Consider the following 14985-nt stretch of genomic DNA (forward strand, 5'->3'; position numbering starts at 1 on the left):
CCCACCAAGTCCTTACCTTCCACCCAGATACAACACATCATCCTCTGCCGTTTCCACAACCTACAATCAGACTGCACCACCAGATTCTTAAGGGGTTTGACAGAATAAATACTGATGTGTCTGAGGGTAAATACAGAGGGGGGAGTTTGAAACCAGATTCTGAGTCAGTCACAGAATCAAGGGTTCTGTTTCGGATTCATCAAGTTTAAGGGAACACGGGTAAGGGGTTTCAGTAGCAATGGATCTGGAGTGAGGAGACAAGCAACATTTAAGAGATTGGAATTCCTGGTGTTTGGGATTGTGTAGATGTCTGATCAGAAGGTCAGCTTCACATCAGATACAACTGTAATATTGTGAAGAGTGTAGTTCTGCTGCATCGTTCCCAGTGAGAGGGAAAGGCTCAGCAGTAAGGGAAAGGAATTTGTCAGACAATGGGTTTAACCATTACAATGTTTCATTGGAGGAAACTGCACCTAATCGAGTAGTGGGAATGTGGTAAGCAGTTTGATAACTGAGTAACAGTGGAGTAATGGAGAGGGATGATGGGGGGGGGGGGGGGGGGGAGAGCTGGGCATCGTCAGTGTACATGTGAAACCCAACATGGTGCTTTTGCACAATGGCACCTCCTGGCAGTATGTATGTGAGATACAGGAGGGGCCAAGGACACCAAATGCAAGGAATTCAGAAAGGAAAGGGAGAGAGTGGAGATGGAGCAGGATTTTGGGAGAGAAGGATAAAACCAGAAAAGACAGAACAAGGAACAATATTGGTGAATCAGTGAGGGGGACTGATGAGAAGGAGGAGGAAAGAGAGTTGGAAAGTCTATAGTTTAGTGAAATTAGGGTAAAGGGTCAAGATGAGTTCTGATAAGGCTTGACAAGAGACTGGAAGAAGATGTAAGTTTAGGACAAAAACCAGGAACACCATGTGAGGCAGTTTGGCTCTGTGGGCTAGTGAGAGGGAGGGAAGCAGCAGATTGGATTATCTCAGTCTTAGTGACAGAGAAACGCCATGTGCTCCAAACTCTTCTTGTTGGATGGAGGAGACAGGAGGATGGACAGTGTTTCACAAAGAAACAAAACCTGGGTAAGTGATATTTAAAGTGATTAAACAAACCTAATATATTTAACTTTTATCCAAAATATTAAAACAAATGACTGAAGTCCTGGTTCGAATCCCAACTTGGCAGATGGTGGAATCTGAATTCAAGAAAAAAATAACTGGAATTAGGAATCTCCTGATCTCCATGAAACCATTGTCAATGGCAAAAACAATCCTGCCAACCCGACAGTGGCCCAGCCAGCTACTCACTGTATTAATCACTGCAAAGTCTCAACAAAGGAATGAAACTGGGTGGACCACTCGGTTTCTAACAAGGCACCAGAAAATACAGCCACAGAATCAGCCCTCTGGATGGTGCAACGTCCTCCAGACTAACATCTGGAGTTTGGTGCCAAAATGTGCAGAGCTGTCTCACAGACCAATCAAGGAACAGCCTGACATTCTCATACTCATGAAATCAACCCTTACAGACAATGACCAGACACCACCATCACCATCCCAAGATATTGAGATTGTGGTGATGGAAAAGCACAACAGGTCAGACAGCATCCGAGGAGCAGGAGAATCGACGTTTCGAGCCTAAGCCCTTCATCAGCCTGACCTGCTGCGCTTTTCCAGCACCACACTCTCGACTCTGATCTCCAGCATCTGCAGTCTTCACTTTCTCCTGAAATCTCTGAATATGTCCTGTCCCACCAGCAGGACAGACCAGGAAGAGGTGGTGGCACAGACAGGGAGGATTTGCTCTCGGAGTACTCAGCATTGACTCCGGACACCAGGAAGTCTCATGGCTCCTGTTGATTACTAGGTACCGTCCTCCCTTGGCTGATGAATCACTTCTCTTTCATGTTGAACACCATTTGGAGGAAGCACTGGGGAAGTAAAATGGTGTCAAACGTACTCTGGGTACAGGATTTCAATGTCCACAATCGAGACTAGCTCTGCAACAGAATTACTGACTGAGCTGGTCAGGTCCTAAAGGACACAGCTGTTCAACTGAGTCTGCAATGGGTGGTGAGGGAACCAAGAGGGAAAAAACATACTTGATCTCATTGTTATGAATTGACCAGCTGCAGATACATCTGTCCATGACGGTATCGGACAGGACACATTCCTCTTGGAGACAAAGTCTTGGCTGAAAGTTGAGAAAAACCTCCATTGTGTTGAGTGACACTATCACCATTCTAAATGGGACAGACTTTGAAGAGATGTAGAATCTCAAACTGGATCTCTGAGGCACTGTGGGACATCAACAGCAGCAGAACTGTACTCCAGCACAATCTGTAATCTAATGGGTTTGTAAATCCTGCTCTCACCCATCACAATGGACAGGAAAGGAGGGCATGCCAAGAGCAGCACCAGGTGTACCTAAAAATGAAGTGCCAACCTGGTGAAGCTACCAAACAGGACCATCTGCATTTCAAACAGCATCAGCACCAAGCCACAGAGCTAAGTGATCCTACATCCAATGGAACAGATCGGAACTCTGCAGTTCTGCTACACCCAGTTGTGAATGGTGATGGACAATTAAATAACTCACTGGAGGAAGCATCACAGATATCCCCACCTTTACTGATGGAGGGGCCTCACACATCCATGCACCAGATACGACAACAGCATTTGCAGCTATCTGTATCCAGAAGTGCAAAGTGGGATGATCCATCTCATCCTTCTGCAGTGGTTTCCAACATCACAGATGCGAGTTTTAAGCCAGTTTGATTCAGTTTGGATAACATCAAGAAATGGCTAAGTAGTGCAAAGGCTACGGGCTCTGGCAATAATACTGACAGAGGAGGTTCCAGACTGAGTCTGTCTGTCATAGAGAGTATGGCTGCCTCATGGAGTTTGAAGCACTGCAATGAGTCCATGCAAGTCATGTTAGTCAAGGATATTATAACGGTGGCTGAGAGTACTTTTGATGAGGACTCTATTACTGAGGTAGTGTGGGCTGAGGTTAGAAACAGGAGAGGAGAGGTCACACTGCTTAGAGTTTTTTTTATAGGCCTCCACAGAGTTCCAGGGAAGTTGAAGAGAGAATTAGCAAAATTATTCTGGGTAAGAGCAAAAGTACCAGGGTGGGCATTATGGGGGACTTTAGCTTTTGTGCAGAGAGGTAGCGAGTCTGTTTGAGAACGTGTCTGAAGAGCTTATGGGGGACTTTAGCTTTCCCAACATTGACTGGGAATGCTATAACTCTCATATGTTGGGTGATCAATTTTTGTCCAGTGTGTACAGGAGGGGTTCCTGATACAGTATGTCGAAGGCCAACAAGAGGGGAGGCCACATTGGATCTGGTGATTGGTAATGAACCTGGCCAGGTGTTTGATTTAGTTTTAGGTGAGCACTTTGGAGAGAATGACCATAATTCAGATATGTTTAGTTTAGCAATGGAAAGGGACAGGTACCTGCCACAGGGCAAGAGTTATCAATGGGGCAAGGACAATTATAATGCAATTACGCAGGAATTGGGATGCATAGAATAGCGTAGCAAAATGCAGGGGATGCAGAGAATGAAAATGTGAAGCTGGTTTATGGGACAGATATTGCACGTCCTTGATAGGTATGTCCCTGTCAGGCAGGGAGGAAGTGATAAGGTAAGGGATCCGTGGTTTATTACAGAAATTGCATCGCTTGTTAAGAAGAAGAAGGAGGCTTATGTGTTGATGAGACAAGATGGTTCAGATGAGGAGATGGAGAGTTACAGATCAGATAGGGAGGATTTAAAGAGAGAGTTAAGAAGAGCAAAGAGAGGACACGAGCAGTCTTTAGCAAATAGAATAAAGGAGAACCCTAAAGTTTTCTATAGGTATGTGAGGAATAAAATGATGATTACGGTAGGAACAGGTCCAATCAAAGACAGAATGGGAAGTTGAGTGTGTACCATGTGGAGATCGGAGAGGTGCTAACGAACATTTCTCATTGGTTTTCACTCAGGGAAAGGAGAATATTGTAGAGGAGAAGAATGTGGTATGAGATATTAGACTAGAAAGGATCGTGATTAGTTAGAAACAGGTGTTATCAATTCTAGAAAGAGTGAAAGTAGACAAGTCCCCTGGGTTGGATGGGATTTATCCAAGGATTCTCTGGGAAGCTAGGGAGGAGATAGCAGAGCATTTGGCTTTCATATTTGAGTCATCATTGTCTACACGTTTGGTACCAGAGGACTGGAGGATTGCAAATGTTGTGCCTTTGTTCAAGAAGGGCAGTAGAGATGACCCAGGTAATTATACACCAGTGAGCCTGACTTCTGTTGTAGGAAAGGTTTTGGAAAGGATTATAAGAGATAAGATTTATAATCATCTTGCAAACAACAATTTGATTTCAGATAATCAACATGGTTTCATTAAGGCAGGTCATGTCTCGCAAACCTCATTGAGGTTTTTGAGAAGGTGACCAAGCATGTAGATGAGGGTAGGGAAGTTGACGTGGTATACATGGACTTCAGTAAAGCCTTTGATAAGGTTCCACACAGTAGGCTGTTGGAGAAAATGCAAAGGCATGGAAATGAGGGTGATTTAGCAGTTTGGATTAGACACTGGCTTTCTAAAGGAAGGCAGCGAGTGGTGGTTGATAGAAAATATTCAACTGGAGTCCAGTTACTAGTGGTGTGCTACAAAAATCTGTTTTGGGACCACCACTGCTGTTTGTCATTTTTAGAAATGACTTAGACGCAAGCATAGGTAGATGGATTAGTAAATTTGCTGATGACACTAAAGTCGGTGGAGTAGTGGACAGTGTGGAAGTGTGTTACAGATTGCAGGGGGACTTGGATAAACTGCAGAATTGGGCTGAGAGGTGGCAAATGTAGTTCAATGCAGCTAAATGTGAGGTGATGCACTTTGAGAAGAATAACAGGAAGGCAGAGTACTAGGTCAATGGAAAGATTCTTGGTAGTGTGGATGTGCAGAGGGATGTCGGAGTCCATGTACATAGATCCCTGAAAGTTGCCACCCAGGTGGAAAGTACTGTTAAGGTGACATATGGTGTGTTAGGTTTCATTCATAGAGTAATTGAGTTCCAGAGCCGCAATATCATGCTGCAAAGATACAAAAAGCTGGTGCAGCCATACTTGGAATACTGTGTGCAGTTCTGGTGCCCATATTTCGGGAAGGACAGGAGGAATTGGAAATGGTGCAGAGGAGATTAACCAGGATATTGCCTACTCTGGAGGGAAGGTATTACAAGGAAAGGCTGAGAGACTTGAACCTGTTCTCCTTGGCAAGAAGGCTAAGAGGGGATTTGATAGAGACATACAAGATGATCAGAGGCTTAGATAGGGTAGACAGTGGAAGTCTTTTTCTAGGATGATGATGTCAGTATGCACGAGGGGGCATAACTACAAATGAGGAGTGATAGATTTAAGACAGATGTCAGAGGCAGGTTCTTTACTCAGAGAGGGGTAACGTACTACCTGCTAATGTAGACAACTCAGCCACATCAGGAAGATTTAAACAATCCTTAGATAAGGACATGGGTGATTTTGGGATAGTGTAGGGGTGAGAATCAGTTCACAGGTCAGCGTGACATCAAGGACTGAAGGGCCTGTTCTGCGCTGTATTGTTCTATGACTATTGTGCTACAAGAGATTTCTGCTGTCTTAAACAGAGTGACAGATCTTGTATGTTGGCTTACGAAATGTCACTGATCGCTACCAAAAATGTACGAGGTCAAGTTAGGGCAATAATAAGTTGCTGCAACAGGAGGGGAGCAGGTAACTCCATACAAAACCCTGCTTCTTCTCACCTATTTTTACCTCCAAAATAGAGGGAAAGCACCTCTGGATCCCACCACAACAATTTGTCCCACAATCCTGGTATCTGGCTGCGCACTAGGTGGAGTGGAATAGTCTGTACTGGGACCCATTGGGGCCCTGAAACACTTGGTAAAGACTAAAATCATCTGAGCATTGAGAACCCCACCACATTGTATGCATTTTCTATTGTTTTTACTCGGTTCCCTTGTTTTTCCGAATGAACCTGTTTAAAGTTGTTATTAGACACACCTGCACTCGCTGTGAATTGAACCCAGGCCTCCCGGTCAAGATTCGGGATATTTTCACCGCATCACAAGACATCGACTCTAAATTCCCTTGTCCCTTAATGTTTCTGGTGCTTAGCTGCTGAGTCACGCCCGAATCAACTCTGCAAATGGGAGGAAGGGGCGGAACTGGAGGACCAAGCAGCGGCCGGTCCTCCAACCAGAGTGAGTGAGGGGCGGGGCCAAAGCATTCTCGGGAGTGAACGCGTCAGGATTGGTCAGAATGCAAACTGTTTTGCAGGATTGATCGTTTTCACTACATAGTGGAGTGTTAAACCTCTGTCATAAATCAATGTGAGATTTTAAGAAATAGTTGTGATGTAAATCTGATAACGTACATATTTTCAATCGATTTGCACAAATTGAGTAAGAAACTTGTTTTCAAACTCAGAACGACTGGTAATTTACATACTTGGCCAGTATGGTTGAGTTGGACCGAACAATCTACTCTCATACTAGCCAGCTCTATATCTGTAAGTCGACAGAACTGTTGTTAATGACAAATATATCACCCATGATTCTCTTCAGTTATGAATAATCTGTATAAACTCACCGGAAACCTCAGACGCACGCGCAGTTTGGTTCCTATGTGGCACATGCGCAGTGTCACACTGATCGGGACAGGGAGAGGGAGAGTCACGGAGCTGAATTCTCCGGCAGCGGCTGCGATCGGCTTCAGAGAGTGAGCTCAGAGCCGGTGTGTGGGAGCGTCGCTGGGAGAAAGGAGCGGACAGAATTCACAAATCTCGGATAGAGGTAAAAAAACACAAAAAAGCCCCTCCAGGCCCGGGGAAGGAGGTGGCGGTCTCTGATCAGGGAAGCGGCCCAGGGTCACGGCCGCCATTTGTTTGAGGGAAGAGGGAGCGCTCTGGGCCGCCATGTTGTGAAGGTCAAGGTGCAGGAGGGCGGGGCTCTCGGGGTCTGTAGAACAATCAGAGGAAAGGGAAGACCCATTGTTACTGATGAATTCCATGAACACAGCGTCACTGGGCGGTCCCGCAGGAATCTCCTCTCTCAGTCCCTGCTGTGATGTTTCACCCCAATCACAACCAGCAGCTCTCCTCCTCTCTCAGCTCCCCTTCTGTCCTTCCTGCAGCATCTGTCCCCTGGGGCATTGAGCTGCCTGTCCTGTCCCTCCCTCAGCTGTTCTTCTGTAATACCTGGGATATCCCAATGCCATTTTAGATTACTTCACCAAAGACAGGGATGTATCCGATGTATTTTTCTTAACATCAGCAATTGTTTAATACTCACTTACATGTTTTTAATTACATCATTTTTGAAGCATTTATTTCACATTCAATCATTTACAATGGTGGGATTTGGACTTGTGTCCAGAGAACACTTGCTGAGTTTCTGGATAAATAGTCACACAATAATGCCCCAAGGCCATCACTTCACCTGCTCACAGTTTGTGTATCCCAGTGCAACATGAATCAAAACCCTTTCTTCCTGCACAATTGTTTGACCCGGCGCTCTGGTGTAGTGACTCAGTACCTCACCGTATGGTATCCCTCACTGTGGGGGTCTAATTGCTGCTTCTGTCAGCCTCTCTCACTTTTGAAGCTACTCCAGATCATGAGCCAACAGAATTCTCCGCTCCAGAGAGATGAGGCAGCACAGGTCAGGAATGGAGACTGGGATTTTCCAGATCTATGTGGGGCTCAGTGCCATTCTATATGTGTCACCCTCAAAGCATTAGTCTAATTTCCCATTCTGCCCCTTTCTGTGTCTTCTACAGGTACTCATGGAGTTCCTGACTCAATAGACTTGCCAACTGCTGGCTGGGACGATGGTTGGTCAGCCGGAAAGACACAGTCAGGGAGGTCGGAGTCATCAATCAACCCTGCTGCCAGGTAAGGTCATTCCAGTGCACAGAGCAGAAAGTAGTAAGAGGGATCCAAACATCAGCTAACAAAACAGGACATAGAGAAAGTGCTGGAGGGGGAGCACAGTACAGACACAACCCAGGCTCAATCACCATACCTGCTGCAAGTTTTGTTGTAATGAGACAGCATCGGGAGTTCCCAGTTATCAGTCCAGTCCTGTGCTTTCTTAGGGAGCATCAGAACAACTGAGGGGAAAGCAGGCCTCCCATGAGAGGGTGGTAATGCAATCTGGGATCTTTCTGTTCCCTATTCCCTCTCCAACACTATCTACGGCTTGTATTGAGGACCAGTGTCTTCAATCATTCTAACTCCTATCACAGTTCCTATCTCTGTCATCTCCTCCCCTCTCACCAATTATTTCACATATTTGAAACCTCCAGTCCAGATGACCATCCATAACGCTGTAACTTGCTTTAGTCTGTACAACATGCGTTGTCTCGATAGTCTTCTCCTCCAATAACTGCAGACGTAGGGTCTGTTTCTGTGCGGCATGATTCTTCGGACGAGGTTTCCTAAATGGAATGAATCACATTTGCCTGTGTTTGGCCCGTATCCCTTCAAACCTTCCCCTCTCCATGTACCTGCCCAAGTATCTTTTCCATGTTGTAATTGTACTTGATTTTACCATTTCCTCTGGCAGTCCATTCCGTCTATGCACCATCTTCTGTGGATAATGTTGCCCCTCAGCTCCCTCTTTAAATCCTTGCTCTCTCACCCCACCTTTATGCCTCTAGCTTTGGACTCACCTACCCTTGGCTATTCACCGTACTTAGGCCCTACATTGTTTCATAAACCTTTATAAGGTCACCCCGTGGCCTCCTCTGCCCAGGAGAAATATTGACGACAGTGTTACCAATATCTCCAACTCATGTACTCAATGCTCTGACCAATGAAGACAAGTGTGCCAATTACCGCTTTCAACACCCGGTCCCCCTGTGATGCCAGTCCAAGGAACAATGTAACTGCACCCCTTGGTCTCTCCCTTTTCTACAACACTCTCCAGGGCCCAACCATTAACTGTGTTAGTCCTCCCTGGTTTGTCTGATTAAATCCAATACCTGAATTAAACTCTATCTTTCATTCCTTGGCCCACTGGCCCAGTTGATTAATATCCCCTTCGATATCTATATTCCCTGCCCACTCTTCCACTAATCTTGGTATCCACAAACATACTAACAGGGACTGCTCTCTTTTCACTCAGATTGTTTATGTAAATGGTGCACAACAGTGGTCCCAGCACCAATCCTTACAGCACACTGCTGGTCAGAGGCCCCAGTTTAAACAACAACCCTCTCCCACCATCCTCTGTCTCTCACTGTCATCCCATTTTGTATCCAGTTGGCAAGCTCTCCCTGATCCTTTGTTATCTACCGTTACTAACCAATGGATCATGCTTCACCCTGAACAAGGGTTTGCTGAAGCCAGAAACAACGTCTGTTGCTCTGCCTTTGTCTATGTTTTTGGTCACATCTTGAGCAAACTCCAGTCAAGTTTGTGAGACATGTTATCCCACGCACAAAGCCATGCTGGCTGTTCGTAATAAGGCCTACCTGTCAGAACAACTGACCCACCCTGATGTCTCGCTCATCAGCCTGTAGCTCCCTGGCTTTCTCTTGCAGCCTTTCTTAATTAATGACACAACATTATAATCATAGTCAGAGAGTCATACCACACTGTTCTGTTAACACTAACCATACTCTAAAACGGATCTCATCCCACCTACCTGTTCCTGGATCATATTCCTTCATACCTTTCTTATTCCTGCCCTAATCCAAATGTCTTTTAAACATTGTAAATGTCCCCACATTCACCCCTTCCTTGGGAAGTTCATTCCACACACAACCCATCCTCTGTGTAACAATGTGCTCCTCATGTCTTTTTTTTATATGTCTCTCCTCTAAACTTAAAAATGTAATGCCTTGCCTTGAAACTCCCCTGTCCATGGGAAAGACAACTCCCATTAACTCGATCTATCCTCCTCATGATTTTATAAACATCTATGAGGTCATCTGTCAACATTCAGGTTTCAGTGAAAAATACCAACCTGTTCAGCCTTTCTTTATACTGAAGCCTTTCATACCCAGCCACATCCCAGTAAATCTCCTCCCAACCCTTTCCTGCTTAATAATATCCTTCCTATAACTGGTCGACCAGAACTGGACACAGTATTCCTGAAGAGGACTCACCAATGGCCTGTATAATCTCAATATGGCTTCCAACTCCGATATCCAAAGGACTGAGCAGTGAAGGCAAATGAGGCAAGCACCTTTTTTTAAACTATCCTGTCTCTCCATGTTACAAATTTCAAAGAATTATGTACCTGAACCCTGAGGTCCCTCTGTTCTACGACACTCCCGAAGGTCCTACCATTAATTGTATAAGCCCTGCCCGTGTTTGTTGTACCAAATGCATTCCCGCACATTTATTCAGATTGAACTCCATCTACAGCTTTTCAGCTGTTCATGCATTTCATCAGGATGCCTTTGTAATCTCAGAAAACCACCTTCACTGTCCACAATGCCACCCTCCAGTCTATCAGCCTCTCACACATAGCTCTCTATGGTACAAATATCTCTGCTAGGCGCCCTACAATGTCTTCACCAGCTTCCCACAATGTCCTGAGCTACATTTGATCAGGGCCTGGGGATTTATCTACCTTTGTGTTTTAAACCCTCCAGCACCTCCTCTTCGATAATGTGGACTCATTTCAAGACATTGAGTCATAGAGATATACAGCATGGAAACAGGCCCTTCAGACCAACTCCTGCATGACGTTTCTAGTCACATTTGCCACAATTTTGCCAATATCCCTCTAAACATTTGCTATTCATACACCCATCCACATACCTGCAAATAGCCTCCCCAGATCTACTTTAAAAATTCCTGTCCAATACTATCTTGCTCCATTGAATAACTTGAACTTGTGGGCCAGGCCTTTCCTTTTCCATCACTATTTTCAAACGAATACAATTGTGGTGACTTTCCAAAGGGCTCCCCCACTAACACCTCAGTCCCGTTCCCAACCTTGTTTCCCAAGGGGAGGTCAGCTTTAGCCCCATTCTCTAGTTGGGCCACTTACATAATGACTGGGAGTTTCAGGAACACACTTAACAAATTCCTTTCATCCAAATGCTTAACTTAGTAGGAATCCCAGTCCAGGTTTGGAACAGTTAGGATCCCCTATCATTACAACCCTAATATTCTAAGAGATATCTGAGATCTCCTGACATATTTGCTCCTTCATCTCCCATTGCCTATCGCTGTAGTCCGACCATAGAAAACTAATGGCCAATTTTTATTTCTCAGTTCCACTAATATCGTTTAACTGGGCGATCCTGCATGAATACTCCCTCTAGGTCCTGCTGGGATGTTTCCCCCAGTCAAAACCACCAGCTCTCCGCCTGTTTTGCCTCCTGTTCTATCCTTCCTGCAGCATCTGTCTCCGGAACATCGAGCTGCTGGGCCTGTCGCTCCCTCAGCTGTGTTTCTGTAATACCTATGGTATCCCAATCCCATGTTCCCATCCATGCTCTGGGTTTATCTGCCTTATCTGTCTGGCCCTTTGCATTGAAATAACTGCAGTTTAATCCACCCGTTTTCCCTCATTGTCTGCTATGTTCGTGCCTGCCTTGTCTATTTATATTGCTGTCTACAACATCTGTACCAGCCTCAAATTTCCTTCTGGCCTTACAACTCTTTGGAGTCACACAGCCCTGCCAGACAAGTTTAAATCCTCTCGAGCAGCTCCAGCAACGTTCCCCACCAGGATATGGGTCCCCCTCCTGCTCCCAGTTCAGGTGCCTTCCCAGCCCTGTCTACCTGTGCTGACACCTTCAGACATCCAGGGACTTGCCCACCAAGGTCCCTGTATTCCTCAGTACTCCAGGAGGACCGACCATTCATGATGGATATCATTTGTTTATGAGACTTCCCACAGTGCATTGCCTCACAGTGATCAGAAGTAAACTCTGTCTGCCATTACTCTGCTCAGTTTATCATCTGATGGACATTAGACTGCAGCCTGAGTCCATCCCCCTCACCATGGACAACACCCTCACCTTTCATGTTATCTACAAACCTACTAATGTTACCTTCTGCTTTCCCATCCGAGTGATTAATGTCCATAACGTCCAGCAATGGCTCCTGCACAGATCCCTGTGGTACACCCGCTGGGCAAAGGCTTTCAATCACAAAACCAACCCTCCACCAATTGTGGAGCCAATTTACCAACTGACCTTGGATCCCATGGGATCTTCCCTTTTGGACCAGCCTTCCGTGTGGGACCTTGTCAAAGACCTTAATGAACTCCATGTAACCCACATCATCTGTACTGCCCTCATCAATATTAGAGGGCAGTTGTCTAGCAGATCCATACAGACAATCCTGACTGAAACTGCGGGGGTATCCGTTTCTGGCGAATACATTGTAGAGGTGTTCTTCTTCCTCTTTTTGCCGTTCTGGTGTACTGCAGTGTGTTGTGGCCCTTTTGAACCGTGTCTTGATGCAACTTCTTTTGTGTGTGTTGGCGTGGTTGCTTTCGTAGTTCAAGACTTGGTCTGTGTGTGTGGCTTTCCTGTATACCTTTGTGGTGAATTCTCCGTTCGGTATTCTCTGTACCATCACGTCTAGGAATGGGAGTTGGTTGTCCTTTTCTACCTTTGTAGTGAATCGGATTCCTGTGAGTGTGGCGTTGATGATCCGGTGTGTGTTCTCTATTTCTGTGTTTTTAATTATTACAAAGGTGTCATCCACATATCTGACCCAGAGTTTGGGTTGAATTTGCGGTAAGACTGTTTGTTCTAATCTTTGCATTACCGCTTCTGCGATGAGTCCAGAGATGGCTGAGCCCATGGGTGTGCTGTTGATTTGTTCACATATTTGGTTGTTGAATGTGAAGTGTGTTGTGAGGCACAGGTCCAGTAGTTTGAGTATGCTGTCTTTGTTGATAGGTTCCCCGTCTTGTTGTCTGTTCTGTACGTCCAGCAGGTTGGCTATTGTTTCTCTGGCTAGGGTTTTGTCAAGAGAGGTGAACAGTGCTGTTACGTCGAATAGTTTCTTCCTTGTCTATGTGTGTATTTCTGATGATGTCCAAGAATTCCTGTGTTGACTGTATCGAGTGTCTGGATCTGCTGATCAGGTGTTTCAGTTTCTGTTGTAGCTCTTTAGCCAGTTTGTGTGATGGTGTCCCTGGTAGTGATACTATGGGTCTGAGTGGGATGTCTGGTTTGTGTACTTTAGGTAGTCCATAGAATCTGAAGGTGTTGTTGCTTTCAGTTTTCATTATCTATCTTTTTTGTAGTTTCTCAGTGTGTTGTTTATTCTATTGGTGAGCTGTGGGGTGGGGTCAAACACCACGCAATTTCATCAACAGATGCCTCAGGGAAAGACAACGGAACGAGGACATGCCGCGGCCCAAAGGACTGGCCCATGTTACCATACGTCAGGAACACCTCCGAACTGACAGCCAGACTACTGCGACCACTCGGACTCATAACAGCACACAAACCAACAGCCACTCTCAGACAACAGCTCACCAGAACAAAGGACCTGATACCCAGCATGAGCAAAACCAACATAGTGTACAAAATCCCATGCAAGGACTGCACAAGACACTACATAGGACAAACAGGAAAACAGCTAACGATCCGCATCCAAGTACACCATTTAGCCACGAAACGACACGACCAGCTATGCTTAGTAGCCACACACTCCTATGACAAGCAACATGAATTTGACTGGGACAACACTACTATTATAGGACAAGTCAAACAGAGAACAGCCAGGGAATTCCTCGAGGCATGGCACTCATCCACAGATTCAATCAACAGACACATCGACCTGGACCCGATATACCGGCCACTGCAGCGAACAGCTGGAACTGACAACCGGAAGCGGCAGAGACAAACCACTATAAATGCCGGAGGAAACATCACAGAAGCGCTTCACAGGAGGCTCCCAAGCACTGAGGATGTCACCTTGACAGGGGACGAAACGTCTGCAATACAAATTCCCAGCTCGGCGAACAGAACCACAACAACGAGCACCCGAGCTACAAATCTTCTCCCAAACTTTGAAGCCCTTTAGACTCTACAAAGCTCCGTCATGAACAAGCCCCCATCTCGCTATTTCCTTTGCCTTCTTCAGTGTCTGCAACTCGCTGTATCTTCCAGTAACGCTCTTTAGTTACTGCAGGTCTGCCTAGCTCCCCAGATAACCTGTTCCATCCCCTACAGCTCCATCAATCACTGTAAAACCCTCTGCTCTGTCTAATCCTCCTATTTCCCACTGTCTTCCAGGTACAATGGTGATCCTGTAAGAGACCAGTGCGGAATGGGATGTTATAAATCTCAGCTGAGGCTTGCGGCCTACCATTACCTGGGAGTCACTAAGGGAGAGAATCTGAGAGAGAGCAGCACAGACTGGGAGAATATAAATCAGCAGTGAGGGTCAAGGCCGACTGGGACTTGGATCTGGAGAAACAGCAGAGCAGGAGGCTCGAAATCAGCACCGAGTCACAGAGGGAGTGACCGTGTGAGGGAGCAACTTGGAGCAGGAGCTTGAGGCTGACTCACACCTGGGAGAATATAAATCAGCACTGAGGATCGAGGCCTAGCTGTACCTGGGAGTGACAGAGACGGTGACCCTGTGAGGGAGCAGACTAGAGTAAGAGCTGGACGATTACACGTCCGAGGAGACACATCACTGTGTGTGCACGAGTCCCTCCCTTGTTCTGTGTTTGTGTGTGTGTGTACGTGTGTGTGTCCCCTTCCCTCGCTGTGTGTGTGTAACTCTCCTCACTGTGTGTGTCCCTCCCTCGCTGTGTGTGTGTGAGCATGTCCCTCCCTCAATGTGTGTGTGAAAATGTCCCTCCCTCACTATGTGAGGCATGTTCCTCCCTTGCTGTGTGTGTGTGTATGTGTGTGTGTGAGAGTCCCCCATCCCTCGCTATGTGTGTGTGTCCCCTCCCTCGCTGTGTGTGTCCCCTCCCTCGCTGTGT

At 46.1% G+C, this 14985-nt stretch overlaps 1 long non-coding RNA gene across 1 annotated transcript; it reads left to right on the forward strand.

Annotated features, from left to right (window-relative positions):
- Nucleotides 1–6728: 6728 nt before the first annotated feature.
- LOC132814966 (uncharacterized) lies at nucleotides 6729–14637 on the forward strand. Its single transcript, XR_009644612.1, has 3 exons — nucleotides 6729–6855; nucleotides 7841–7955; nucleotides 14285–14637. It is a non-coding gene; the product is annotated as an uncharacterized LOC132814966 (long non-coding RNA).
- The last annotated feature ends 348 nt before the right edge of the window (nucleotides 14638–14985 follow it).

The sequence above is a fragment of the Hemiscyllium ocellatum genome, unplaced genomic scaffold, assembly GCF_020745735.1.
Source record: "Hemiscyllium ocellatum isolate sHemOce1 unplaced genomic scaffold, sHemOce1.pat.X.cur. scaffold_98_pat_ctg1, whole genome shotgun sequence".
NCBI lineage: Eukaryota > Metazoa > Chordata > Chondrichthyes > Orectolobiformes > Hemiscylliidae > Hemiscyllium > Hemiscyllium ocellatum.